The following is a 14,942-nucleotide window of genomic DNA, read 5'->3' as shown; positions in this document are numbered from 1 at the left end:
CCACATCCAGAACACTGGATTTTGTTGAGAAGGTGAGAGATGTCATTATGGAGGCAGATGAACTACATTACTACAAGCAGAAACATGACTGTGCCATGGGTTCCCCAGTTTCACCCATCGTGGCCAACTTGTACATGGAAGAAGTGGAAAAGAGGTCTTTGCTATCCTAGCCTGGAACACCACTAAGTCATTGGTTCAGGTTTGCAGATGACACCTGGGTGAAAGTCAAATCTCAGGACGTACCACAATTCACTGATCACATTAACTCGATGGGCCAACGCATCAAATTCACCAGGGAGGATATGAAAAGTGGCAGGTTAGCCTTCTTAGACTGTGAGATTTCCTCAGTAATGGGGGACATCTAAAAGCTGATGTGTACTGTAAACCTACGCATACGGATCAGAATTTAAGGTTTGACTCTCATCATCCACTGGACTCTATAACATAGAGCGAACACCATCCCCACAGACACAGCGGCCAGGGAAGTGGAAGAACGTCACATCAAGAAGGCCCTGAGTAAATGTGGTTATCCAGGCTGGACATTTGTCAAAGCTGGGAAGGCACCTAAAGAAAGCTCCAGCCGATCCAGGAGAGAAGGAAAACCCCTGCCTAAGCGAAAACGCGTAGTGATCCCGTATGTGTCAAGAGTATCAGAACAGTTGTGATACATTTTTTCTAAACACTGCGTCTCTGTGGCTTTTAAACCAAAACATGCTGCGCCAATAATTGGTCCACCCCAAGGATCGGGTCCCCCGACACAAACAGAGTAACATAGTGTACGCTGTTAAGTGCCAGGAGGATTGCCAGGATTTATACATCGGGGAAACCAAACAACCTCTAGCGAAGCGGATGGCACAACACAGAAGAGCAACCTCGTCAGGCCAGGACTCTGCAGTCTATTCACACCTACAGGCCAGTGGACACTCTTTCAATGATGAGGATGTACACATCCTGGACAGGGAAGAACGCTGGTTTGAGCGCAGAGTTGAGGAGGCCATTTATGTGAAAAGGGAAAGACCATCTCTGAATCGAGGAGGGGGCCTAAGGGTACATCTGTCACCATCTTACAATGCTGTGATTGCAGCCATTCCCCAATTCTGTGAATGGTACTCATGGCCATTGATCAGTGGGCTTTGATTTGACAGTTTGCATATTAATGATCAGGAAACTGATCTCACAGCCCGTTGTTCATCAGTGGTGCTAGTTTCACTTATTGTGCAAATGTACTATTTATAAATGTGTATGTTTCTGTTCTGTGTACTGTTTGTTTGTATATGTGTCTTTCTGGCTGCTGTTACAACCAAATTTCCCCTTGTGAGACAATTAAAGGATTATTCTAAATTCAATTCAATTTTATTTATATAGCGCCAAATCACAACAAAAGTCGCCTCAAGGCGCTTCATAGGTACAGAGAAAAACCCAACAATCATATGACCCCCTATGAGCAAGTACTTTGGCGACAGTGGGAAGGAAAAACTCCCTTTTAACAGGAAGAAACCTCCGGCAGAACCAGGCTCAGGGAGGGGCGGGGCCATCTGCTGCGACCGGTTGGGGTGAAAGAAGGAAAACAGGATAAAGACATGCTGTGGAAGAGAGACAGAGGTTAATAACAGATATGATTCGATGCAGAGAGGTCTATTAGCACATAGTGAGTGAGAAAGGTGACTGGAAAGGAAAAACTCAATGCATCATGGGAATCCCCGGCAGCCTACGTCTATTGCAGCATAACTAAGGGAGGATTCAGGGTCACCTGGTCCAGCCCTAACTATATGCTTTAGCAAAAAGGAAAGTTTTAAGCCTAATCTTAAAAGTAGAGATAGTGTCTGTCTCCCGAATCCAAACTGGAAGCTGGTTCCACAGAAGAGGGGCCTGAAAACTGAAGGCTCTGCCTCCCATTCTACTTTTAAATACTCTAGGAACAACAAGTAGGCCTGCAGAGCGAGAGTGAAGTGCTCTAATAGGGTGATATGGTACTACAAGGTCATTAAGATAAGATGGGGCCTGATTATTTAAGACCTTGTATGTGAGGAGCAGGATTTTGAATTCAATTCTGGATTTAACAGGAAGCCAATGAAGGGAAGGCAAAACAGGAGAAATCTGCTCTCTCTTTCTAGTCCCTGTCAGGACTCTTGCTGCAGCATTTTGGATTAGCTGAAGGCTTTTCAGCGAGTTTTTAGGACATCCTGATAATAAAGAATTACAGTAGTCCAGCCTGGAAGTAATAAATGCATGAACTAGTTTTTCAGCGTCACTAAGAGACAGGATATTTCTAACTTAGGATATTTCTAACTCCTACAACTAAAGTTGGAGAAACCTGCAGTCAGCTGAGACTGAGGAAGTCAGTTGGATGAGTGACGAAACATTTCTCCCACTGAAAACACTACGTCCAGATGAACAGAATAAATTTTTGGGGATTTCCTTACCTGGATGATTGGTCATGCATCATGAACAAGTAATTACTTATAAGACCGCTCTTCAAATGATCAGAAACATTAGTTGAAGCCCTGGTGTTTTATTCTTCTTTTGTCCCCCCTAACATGATTCAAAGAGCTAAAATTAGTTTTACCACACAACAGACCAGCAACAGTAAATCACAGATTTAATCTGCGTTCACTGTGACCTTTCAGCTACTCAGGGACAGTCACGACTATGAGGTAGTAACACTGCACACATAAAACGCAGCGCTGATCTCAGTCAGGCCTGTAAGGTGCAGCTATAGGACAAGAGGGAGGAATGAGGTGTAGCCACATCAGTGAGATTATACTGCCCCCTGTATCTCCACTAGAGACCTTTGTGGCACCGTGCTCCTCCTCACATAGTCAGCATACTGTGTAATTTACAAAGAAAATGTAGTAATAAAACACAGAGACCTCGAGCAATCTCTTACAGGATGGAGATGCTTTAAAGTTTAAGTGCTTTACATGGTTCGAACCGGGATTAAAAACATTTCAGAGGTGAAATGAACAAAATAAAATCAATTTTAAATAATGCAAAATCCATGACCAGCACTCAAGGTAGAAAGTACGAGATAAGCCCTGTGGGTCATTTAGAAGATTTTACAGTTTTTCTGTATCAAGTTGACCGCTGCATCACATCATGACTGTGACTGAAAACTGAAACACTGGAAACTACAGAAAATACATGTAAACCAAAATAAAATCTATTACAGTAGAAGAAATTGCCACTTTTGATACTCACTTTAATATGCCTCCTCCATACATGCTGGTAAAGAACAATATAGATGTGGCACCTTTGAAGGCCTGCAGACTGATTGCTAAGTGAGGATTCGTGTGAGGGAGTGTCAAACAGCTGCTCATTCATTTCATGCTGATCTAGGTAGTTTCTAATAGTTAGGAAGAGGTGATTTCTGTTTGGTTACCATAGCTAAAACAGTGGGGTTTGGACTGCTTGAATGACATCTGTGTTAACTGTTTTGCAAAAGGGTATGGAAAATGTGTCAATCCAATGAGAAAGGGTTAACACATTTCCAAGTGGTATCTTCTGCTCTGCTGAGATAGTCATGATGAAAACGGAGTGGTTTCCAGCTTCTTTAGGCAGGTGAAAGCAATCAAGAAAAACTGTAACTTGGATTTTTTTTTTTTTTTTTTGTAATAGTCAATTTTTTGGTGAGAAATATCAGATTGAAATTTGGGAAATATACAATTAATGATTAAAAGCAACATGCAGCTTCATCAACATCAGGGTTCACTATAAGAATTTTCTGTTACTGTCTAACGTAACTTATCCCAACGACCCCAACATGCACTGATGTTACGAGCTAATCAAAGTTATTCACCTGATCTGTCAGTAGTCATAATTTGGATCATTAATGCCAGAAGATAATTTGGGAACAGGAGTGGGGAGGTGGGTCTTAAAAATAATAGCTTTAAGGGCAGAAAGCCATAGGGTATCTTCAAGAGTCAAACTAAAGGAAAGGACGAGTTGTCCCTGTAATTAACTGGGAATCTCAACTGATTGAGAAAGATTAAAGTATTTCACAGTTTTAGTCCAATACATAAAATCATAAGAACTGGAGAAGCAACGGAAGTGGATATTGAAATAACCTTGAATCAAAACTTTGTGTCTGTGTTTAGCTTTAATGCCCAGTAGATCAACCCAACGTTACAGGTTTATAATCAAAATCACACCAAAGAGCTTTACAGCAGTGGCGGAGGAGATGATGGCTGTTAGACGGCGATGTGTTCAGCCACGCTTGTCTTCCCTCTCCTGCTGTTAGCAACTTAATGATCCTCCACTGTCATCAAGGCCAAAGTAGATGGGGACAGCATGAGTCAGCGTTTGCTCTTAAGTTCCCCCTGACCTGACTTGTTCGGAGTTTAAAAGCATAGCCAGCTCGATAAACAACTGTTGATGATTTCAGCTTCGGTGCCGTTTCGGCGGAGGAGTCAGCTGCGTTACTCAGATGTGGATAAAACAGAAATCAGCATGACTGAAAATATCTGATGCAAACAAGATGTTTAAATTGCAAAGGAAGTGAAAGTGCTCTCGTTACTGAGAGCTGCTGGGTTTAAAATGGCTCAGTTCTCACCATCTTCTGTCACCAGGTGCAACCATATGATACTGCCTCTCAGTTTCTATATAAACCACTTTTCATCTTCCTGGGTGAGAGCTGATCACACTCACTCCATGGTGTGAATGTCAGCATCCTGCAGTGCTGTGATGTAGAAGGCAGTTCTGCCAAATGACGAGCATGAGCCTCGCAGTCGGAAGCATATTATTTCATAAAGAGCTACTTGTCTTTGACAAATCTTCCGTAGTCTAATTTTTTGCCCTGGGGAGCCGTTGTTGCCCTCCAGTCCTCCTTGGAAGTCACTCTGACATTAATGGGATACCTCTCGTCACCTCTTCGTCCACTTTGGAGATTTCACGCAGCTTAATCAAAAGAGAGCGCCGCTTCGGTACATGGTATTTATTAACTGAGCCGCACTCGGATGATTGTGGCCCACTTCACTTTGTGCCTTGGCATTAACGCCCTGATCACACTGATTGGACTGTCCGTTTAATCATAAAGTTAGCCTGTTACTTTGAAGCACGCAATCCTCATCGTGTGTTAAGTTAGTTTTGAAAACATCTCCTTCTGCAACAAAGAGCATCGTGTTAAGTCTTCTGACGACTGATTGCTGCACTTTAAGAGGCATTTTTCCTGCCAGCAGTTTAGACATCTAGATTGCAGGCATCTGTTACCTCCTTTGCACTTTTACCCCACCCCCCACCATTCTTTACACCTTCCTTAAAGTGCCACTTCCTCTGTGCCTGAAAATGGAGCCGCGACAGTGTTATGACAATCCCCGTAATGATGCCTAGCTTTGAAAATGCATTCTTGCCATCAGTCACTATAGGAGACTATTTTTTAAAAACTTCAGCTGTAGTTTTCATAGTTGTTGTGTGATATGTCACACCTTTTTCTGTTCCTGATAATGATTTTTTGTTTTTTTGCAAGGCTCCCTCCTGGATATCAGCATCTCAAGAAATCTGTATGTCATTAAGTGAAATTAGAAATAGCTCCAGCCGTAATTTCTCTGAATGGCTTTTCTTGTCTGTTGGTGTAAATGAGCCGATTTCACAGCTCGCCTCGACACCTCTTCCTTACTTCCTAATCGTCTCTGCTGTCGTTTGATTGGCACTTTTTATTATCATCATCAACTAAACTATCCTGGAAAAATTCTGCCCCGACGAGTAACGAGAAAATTAATTAACAGAGGTGCCAACGAGCAAGAGCCTGCTGTTTCAGTGAAGGTGAGTGAACTTTCTGGGCAGCACTTGCTGAAAACAAACCCACAGACTGTCCTTCTTCTAACGTCAAATATTTTGTCGCCCACTTAAGCGGTTTCTACTTGAGGCTGTGTTTGAATGCTAAAAAGATTCACTGGTAGATTTGTGTCGCTCCATATATAATACTTTTTAAAATGAATTGTGTGAAAAGTGGAACTGTCAGTGCCGTACTTCCTTGGAAAGCAACTGACAATCACGGGGTCTAATAAAACACTTGATCTTATTCAGGAAGTTTCAGTCCCTGAGGGCTTTACTTGCAATATGCTCTCCTGTGAAGTCTCTTAATTTCAGTGTAATATTTCCAGAGCACCATGGGATCATACCGTTCTTGCTCAGAGGCAGCATTTTTCTTCTGCACACAATCTGCTACAAGGTTATGATGAACAGTGTGTCGTGGCTTCACGGCAATGTAAAGCTCACCAATGCGATGCTATAGTGGAGCAATATGCAACGCAGGGAATGCGCTGCGACACAAATCTTATAAACAGAGCCCAATTTCTGATGGCAAATGTGCCGAGAGATGTTTATTTAATGTTTTCTTAATGCAGATGTCTTCTGCTCATCTTGTAGCTGCTCTGAAGCAGAGAAACTCCTTCCTCTCTATGTTCTCAGCGTGAGTACTGTGGAAGCCTTCAGCAGAGGGATTGCTAAACTTAAAGCTAAGTTAGAGCGACTGTGTCATCGTATAGAAGGCCCCGTGCTGTTTTCTATCCTGCTGTAAAGAACTATGAAAGTTAAAGTGAATTTCAGCATTTTGGAAACAAAAACATGTTGTTGTTGTTTTTTGTAATATTCTTTCACTGTAAATCATTTTAAAATGTTCTGAAATTTTATAGGAGATCTGTGAAAGGCCGATGAATTATCTATCCTAAGTAGATCAGGTAAAAATAATAATAATCTGTCTTACTTATTTACATGTACACATTTCTCTGAAGGTGCCCCGTGGCTGTGTTGGTCTTCTCTGGGTGCTCAGCCCAAAGACACGCAGATTAGGTTAACTGGTGATTCAAAATTGGCCGTAGGTTTGTCCAGGGTGTACCTTTCATACACTGTCAGCTGGGGTAGGCTCTAGCACCCACACAGCCCTAATTGGATAAGCATTTAAGAAAACGAGTGGATGAATATTTTCCTGAAACAGAATAATATATATATATATGTACACATATATATATATATATATATATATATATATATATATATATATGATGCACATATAAAGTCATGTGAAGCCAAGTGCTGGTAAACAAATGCACACTGATCTCTGATAGACATTTGATCATCAGTGAGTGGGAGCACCTCTATAAAGCAGAAGTTATGGCAGTTTTGGTCTGAACCTTCAGGTGTGGGTGTCTCAGCAAATTCACCCCAAGGGCAGACCGTACATGTATAACTGAGCAAGTGTTGTTTGCAAAGCTGCATCTGAACAAACCCAAGACTTTAATGTCCGTGATGCACAGCATCAAAAGCAACACATACCATATCAAGCATGGTGGTGGAAAGTGGATGATGTGCAGCCAGACAACCTGCAGTCATCGAATTAACCATAAACTCCTCAGTTTACCAAAGTATTTTATAGTCAAGGTCACCTGTCTGACAGCTTGGATGAAATTTGGTCATGTAACAGGACAATGACAATATCAGTTCAATGGTAACTTCCATACAGTATCTCAATGAAATTCTGTAGCCAGACCCTAAGAAAGTCGTGTATAAATGAATGGCTACAAACCTGAGTGAACTGAAACATCATAAACAAGAGTGGGCCAAAATCCCTACACAACAATGTGAGAAAACAATTACTGTAACTCATTATATGCAATGTGACTTCACCACCTTAGAAAACTACAGAAACCGTAAATGTGTTTTCATGACACACAACTAAAAATAGTTCATCTTTAATGCTGTAGGATAAATGCTGACTGTGCTAAGGTTAATGCAGCATTATTGTGTACATTAAGCATATAGTGACCTCTGCTCTGTTTACAGTGACAGTGCCCTCTGAAGATAAGTGAGTTACCAAGAGCTAAGCAGCATCTAGGAAGAGCTTATTTTAAAAGCAACAGCTAGCTGACAGCTGCAACAAGTACCAGCAATTAATTCAAACACATTTTATCTTATGATGGATCCGAATTTTTGAGGGGTATATAACAGTATCAGTTTTTCATCCAGTTACACGGTGAACCAGACAAGTTACCTGAAGAGTTAATCAAAGCAGATGAAGATTTAAATATCTTACTCTGCTCATTTGCATGCAAAAAAACCTGTAATTTAAAATTAACTAAGCTGTTTTGTATATTATACAACAGAGACAAACAGGACAGGACTTCATCCGCTGATGACTGGACCAGCAGATGGTGTGTAAATAATGTACGCAGTCCCGTGGGAACATCTGAGTCTGTCTCAGTTTTGGTTTGATGCACCAAGCCTGTCACAAAGTGACCCTAATAATGACGACTATTCCATAATGTTCATTTAATGCAAGGACACAGATATAACTATTTAAATGATAAACAAACAGGGTGCACAGAATCTGATCTGCACAACTACAAGTTTACAAATGACTTAGCAGTCAGTGCACAGAACCATCTCTGCCCTGTGTTTGTTTTAACCTGCATGCATGCTGCAGTAAAAGGGAACATTTCACACACAGTATTTCTTTTTGCATATAAAGCTATGGGCTTTTTTTTTTGTTGAGTATTTGATATTTGAGCTTTTCAAAAATGCTTGTTTTATTTACATGAAAACACCTGGCAAGAAAAAAGAAAAATCTCCCTTTCACTTGCTCAGCTCTCAAAGGGAACTCAGGAAACAGGCTCACAGTTGCAGAACAGCACTCCTGCTGCCTGGAGCCGGTGGGGATTCAATGTCTTTCTCAAGGGCACTTCATCTGGGAAGATTCTTGTCATCATGAGGGCATTCTCCAGTCACAGTGTGGTTTCCCAATAAAGAAAACTGCCAGGACAGATAGTGGAAGCAGCAATGACATCCTCGACTCTTTCTCGCTCGTGTTCTCTCTCACTGTCAGAAACTAGACACCGGCAGCTCACTGCAGACCGCTGCTGCAGTAGATGGGCTCTTTTGGCCTTGGCCAAAGCTTACGTGGAGTTGAAAATCCAACTACCCTTTTAAAAAGCTTTCACGATGACAATGAAAAGCAGCTTTCATGGCTTAGATTGTTATGGAGGAAAAAACCCTGTCAGTTCCAGATCAGTAATGATGATTGTGACTACTGGCAAGAGTGCAAAAATGAAGGTACTATTTGCATGGAGTTTTTTTTATTGTTCTGGCAAATGAAGTGTTGTTTTTGCTGTAACGGTGATGGCTGTGATAATGTCGGCAATGGCAGTGGATGCAAAGATTAGACGATGACACACTGGCCCCTTTTCCGTGGCAACGGGAGCCGTATTGTCTTCGCAGAGATGGTGATTAGCAAACGGGCTAAAATGACACTTGATAATAGGCTTACTAAGTAGACAGAAGAGGCATCAAGAGCTAAAGTGCAATAAGAACAACAACAAGGTGCAATTGATACTTTGATTCATGTGGATTTTATAAGCCCAAGCCGCTGTCCCTATGCAGTCTTTGGCTGGAGTTCCTCTTTGGCCCAATTAGTGTCATAATTAATGCTAAATGTGTTATTTTTGCAGCTGACGTTCTCATAATGTACAGGCCCACTTAACTAGCGCCAGTGTAATCATCTACACTGTGAGCTTTTAGTTGTGTAACTGAGTGATGTGACAAGGAACTGTGATGTTTAAAAGTACTCTGTCAGTTTTTAGGTACATTTATTCAAAGCAAGCTCTACCTTAATTGTTCAAACCTGTGTCTTGTTTCCCCCAATCATCCGTCTGTTTCTCTTCTCCCTAACTCCTGTCGTCCCACCACAGATGTGAGGAAGAAACTCTAGGACAGAGGAGTTGAGGAAGCAGGCATTTAACAAAATGAGGCATCCTTACTTTGCAGACTCATTTTAAATTTAGTTCAATTAAATATGATGTTTGACAAAAATGCCTCGTAATTCTTTTGGTTATAGCCCAGCTGCAGTCGTATTTCATGATCTCAGGTGCAGCAGCACCCATAACACTTTTTTAAATTTATGGATGCTTTTAATTAAATTTACAGTGTAGTGCAGCGTGACATTCTTTAAATCACATACACAGCGACAGTGAAAGGCAGAAGGTTTGAAAGTTCGACCATCTTTAAAAAATTAAAACAACTAGTTGTTTAAAGAGTCCTCCTGTTTTCCAGCTGCCTGCCATGCTTCTGTTATATGCCGGAGGTAAAAAGTGTATTCTTTGTGTATCCATGTACAAAGGATACACCTGTGCATCCTTGATTTTAACTCATCCCGTAGTCCTCCCCTCTCTCGTTTGTCTGAGGACGGAAGACGGAGGAGTTGAAGAGACATAAATTTTAGAAATAAGAAAAAAGCCTTTTTTTTTTTTCCTCGCTCACTTTATCTGTTTTCCCTCCTGTGTGGAAGGTGTTTCTTGCCTTTGTTGCCCAGTTCTTTTCTGTTATCCTGGTTTTTGTACTTTTCTTGTCATTGGCATATGGTTTATCAGCTTGGATTTAACTTTTTTCTCATTAGCTGTCACAGAAAAAGGAAATAAGGTTTATAATCAAGACACTGTTGGGCTCTCTTGGGTTGCATTTAGGTCAAGATATGAGAGTTTTTAGTTTCTATTTAAAAAAAACAAATACTTTTCCATTAGATGTAGTACATCTGCACTACATTTTCCACCAAGATAAGGTTTATGACATGATGCTTGGAAACTAAACTGATGCTATCAATGCTCATTTTCATTTCCAAGAAATCTGGGAGAGTCATAGGAATCTGTGCATCCATTGTACATGTGGTTTGTGTCTCCTAATGTATTTATATTCTACTAATTTGCAACAGCAAATGTCCTCTTGCACAGTTTTTTTGAGATACCAGCCATCTGACCAATCGGCTATAAAACAGCAAGCGCTTTCAAAGATCAGCAGACATCCTTCCAACAGGGCTTTGAACTCAGAGTGCAGATAGTAAAACCATCTCTGAGACCAACTCTGTACAACTTCCTGGCTTTCTGTAACGAGCGTCATCAGAGACTTTATTCCTTGTTCAATTTTTTACTTTCTGGCTGAAATCTATTTCAAAGCCATTGAATGTCTCTATAGTTTTAAACACATAACCGTAAAACACTGAAAGTTTTCCAGGATACTTGTTGACCTTATGTCAATTTGTTTTAAACTCAGAGGCAGCAGCACTTGATGATATAGCTTCTAAACTGTTAACCAGCCCTCTGCAGTGCATCAGCTCTCTGAATTTGTTGTCCGTTTTAAATCCTTCAGTTTGGGATATTTCTCCTGCCAAGGTGTCACAGTCTGGCTGACTGTGTGGAGAGAGGAGGTGTTGTTTATTAAGGCTGGTAAAACATTACAAAACAAAAGGCAAAGCTAAACAATAACCCAAACCCAGAAAACTAGAAAGAAAACATGACACATCCTAAACATGAAAAAAACCTTAAATGTGGCTACTTGGTGTGAATACAACACATGGAACATGGCAGGATAGCAGACAACCTGACAAAGACTGAATGACGCACACAGACTAAATACACACAGGAGGTGATCAAGGGAAGTGGAAACACACAAGGAAACAGCTGACACAAATGAATATAATGACACCACAGGGGAAGAGTAAAACTAAGCACACTGAAGATGGAAACACCAGACTTTCAAAATAAAACAGGAAACAATGAGAGACTTAGACACGGCACACAAACTTTACAACATGAAGCACGCAGACAAGGAACACATGACATATTGACACAGAAGACAAGCAACTACTAATAAATCAGGAATTACAGAGGAAACAAAACCAGAATTAAACTCAACCAAACCCTAACTAATAATGGCAACACAAGAACTAAGCATACATTCAATATAATATAAGAAATCACAAAATACAAAATGAACTCAAAATGCTGGGACACAGACCCAGCCCCTGACACCAAGGTATGTGTGATTGTACATACAGCATATATTCACTGAGCTGTATTTTGGGACTTTTATCTCATATACAAAGCATTTTGTAAATGTGTGCTTTTTTTAAAAAGTGCTATAATTAAGACTAACTCATTATCTTTGGTGACATCGTAAGCTGCAAAGATACTGGTCTTATATATTATCAGAAATGGAAACTATATCAGGCTTGACTCTGGACACGGAGCCTTATTTTAGGCCCCCCCTATTGGATTTTCTCCATTCCACTCTATTTCATTTATGCTTCAAAGAAGAACATCTTATTGAAGTGGATTAGCGAAACAAAGATGACGCGTCTATTAACTTGCTGCCAATTTTTCTTTAAAGGTCCTGATGACGGAGGGCTGATTGTACGTTATTGCTGTAATTGTTGTGTTTAAGGAGCTAAGCAGATCAGTTTTGTTTGTTTTTTTAAAAAGTGTTTGTTTGTTGATTTCAGAATAAATCCATCTTTTACTTGTAAAAATGAAAAACAATAAACAGGAAAAAGTGCTACACTAACATGACTGCAGCACATTCATTTAATAGAATACACAATTGTAATTAGATGTACCTGCGACAATGTGGGTGAGGACCACTTTCATACTCACCACTTTACACACTACATTAAACTGTTTTTCTGCAGGTGCTTATTTGCTATGATTTGCCATCGCTAAGGTAACGCCGCTTCACCTGCTATCCCGGGTTTGTTTGTTTATGCTAGCATTATGATGCAGTCAACATCAAAGCGGTTGAGTGGGTTAAAGCAAATACAGAGTCATAAGTTGTTACAGTCACTTTTATTATTTTACAGGCTTGAATATCATTTTCAAATTGAAAGCCCCCTCAAGTCCGATTTCCAACTATGAAAGTTGGACCATCGAAATCAACCAAGACAGCAGGAAAACTGTAAAACTTTTAATCTGTGCTAAATAAATCATACGCAGAGACGAGCAGGCTCCATCTATGAACGGGTTCTGAGCCTCCACACAGGTCAAATATATGGAATGGGTGTGTCCAGCGTGTCCTGACTGTTATAGTGCTGGTTTGACTTTACTGGGCTAAAACAAGCAGAGGGTTTTTCCGTTTTGTAGGAATAATTTGTTAAGAGTATTTGTCTTGAGCAGTTTAGCCATGTAAATGAGCCAGTGATGGGTCAGTGAGCGTTACATACACATCAGATATTCAAGTTGGTTTGTAGGTTTATTGGCGTGTGTGAATAACAAGACCAAGTACCAATATCAGGTAAATACCGGCCCAGTATTGCCAATACAGATACAGATATCAATACTTTTCACTTATAAAGGCAGCTTATAGAGGAGAGCAGTGTGTCATGATTTGTGAGATGACTCGGATGACATTTTTCCAAGTGCATGTTTAAGGTGTATTTTTTCATTTTCAAAGAAATAATTAATTTAACACAACTCAGAGGGTTACATACTGAACTTCCACCCACCTCAACAACCTATATATAGGCTGATGATGAGAGGTGAGGTGTACCATCTGGATCATGTGCCTTTTGTTTTTAGTTATTATTAGTAGTAGTGCATCTGAATGAATTCCTCATTTTTGTCTATGGTTATAGTTTGCTCTTCTAGTAAGAAATATTTCACTCTAGGATCTGAGCCAAACTGCTCATATCTTGATATAAAAAAATATTCATAGAGCTTGCATACACTATTTGTGTTTTTGTTCCTAATTGAGCTGCTCCTCCTCAGTATCCCTGCCTCAGGTTCTATGTACAGTATATTATGCACTGCCCATGAGCAAACATACCTGTAGTTCCCTTTTTTCTCTTTCTGACTGTTTCACAAGCGCTGCCTGGATGTTTGATTTTGGCATTAGTAATGGTGTGCACTCCTATGGCAAGCAGAGTGGTGTTATTTGTTGCTACGACGCTGATGGCTGTGATGACGGTGGCGGTGACAGTGAGAGCAGTATTGGCTAGCAGAAGCAGCAGGCACCAGATCCCCTCCTGTTTGTTCAGAGAGACACACAGCAAAGCTTTATTGTGTTCAACCCAAGGCTGCAAACCCCCAGCAAAACCAAAACACTGGCACTGGTTGGAGCACATATTGTTTTCATGCCATTTCCCAAATTCATGCCCGTCTGCCTGAATGTTTGTCTGTGCATCTGTCTTACTGTCAGGCTGTGTGTCTACTCATTTCCCTCTCTGTTGAGTGTCATCGCTCTATGAATATGCATTTTTTTTTTTAGACCTTTTATACATGTGAAACGTTCCTGGTTGGTTTCAGTGTTCTTATTACGGCAGATGTACATACATAAAGACCACACACCTTTTTCGCAGAGCTTCACATGCAAACATGTATGTGTGGGCATTTTAAACGCTGTCCTGAGTATGTGTGTGAGTGTGTGTGTAGGCTTGTGCTAGTCCACATATGTGTGAGTGGGTGATTTCAGCTCTGCGAGCCCAGCACCCAACCATCTGTCACAAAGGGCCCACCACGTTCTGAAGCCAATCATCTCCTTCCAACAGCTTCTAGGATTCTCGCTCTGCTTTCCAACGATGGCCCGGCACGCCAAATACACATTCACACACAAACAATGACAACGTCTGCCACATGCTCCTATCAGCAGGGACACACACACACACACACAAACTTAACAATTACAGAGACGCTTGCCTTGAAAACTGTTAAGACCCTTTCCCTTCGTGGAGAAAATATGACTTTCATCTCAGATCCAAGTAGCTGCTTGTTCAGTAGCTCAGACTGACAATTTCTGACAATTTTTTCAGAGGAGCTAACGGATTACTTAACATGCTAAACTTTATGCTATAATTATCATTCTGAAGTCAGCACTTTGGATTCTAACACACACACACACACACACACACACACACACACACACACACACAGTATATAGTTTTGGCTCACTTGTTCTCCTAGAGGGAACGATGACTGCAAATCAACAGTGTTTTTAGATCATCTTTCTATTCAAATAGAGGTCAGGGCCACCACCATATGTTATGCCTTTCATATTTACTAGATGTAAACCTAACTGAACATCTTTGGACTTGCATCTGGGGTAACACGTTTTTCGTCTTCTTCTCCTTTTGGCTGCTCCCTTTAGGGGTCACCACAATACTCTGCATGTCCTCCCCCACTACATCCATGAATCTT

This window comes from Oreochromis niloticus, linkage group LG23, assembly GCF_001858045.2.
Source record: "Oreochromis niloticus isolate F11D_XX linkage group LG23, O_niloticus_UMD_NMBU, whole genome shotgun sequence".
In the NCBI taxonomy this organism is placed as follows: Eukaryota; Metazoa; Chordata; class Actinopteri; order Cichliformes; family Cichlidae; genus Oreochromis; species Oreochromis niloticus.
The sequence above is the reverse complement of the archived record's forward strand: the minus strand, read 5'-3'. Positions refer to the sequence as shown.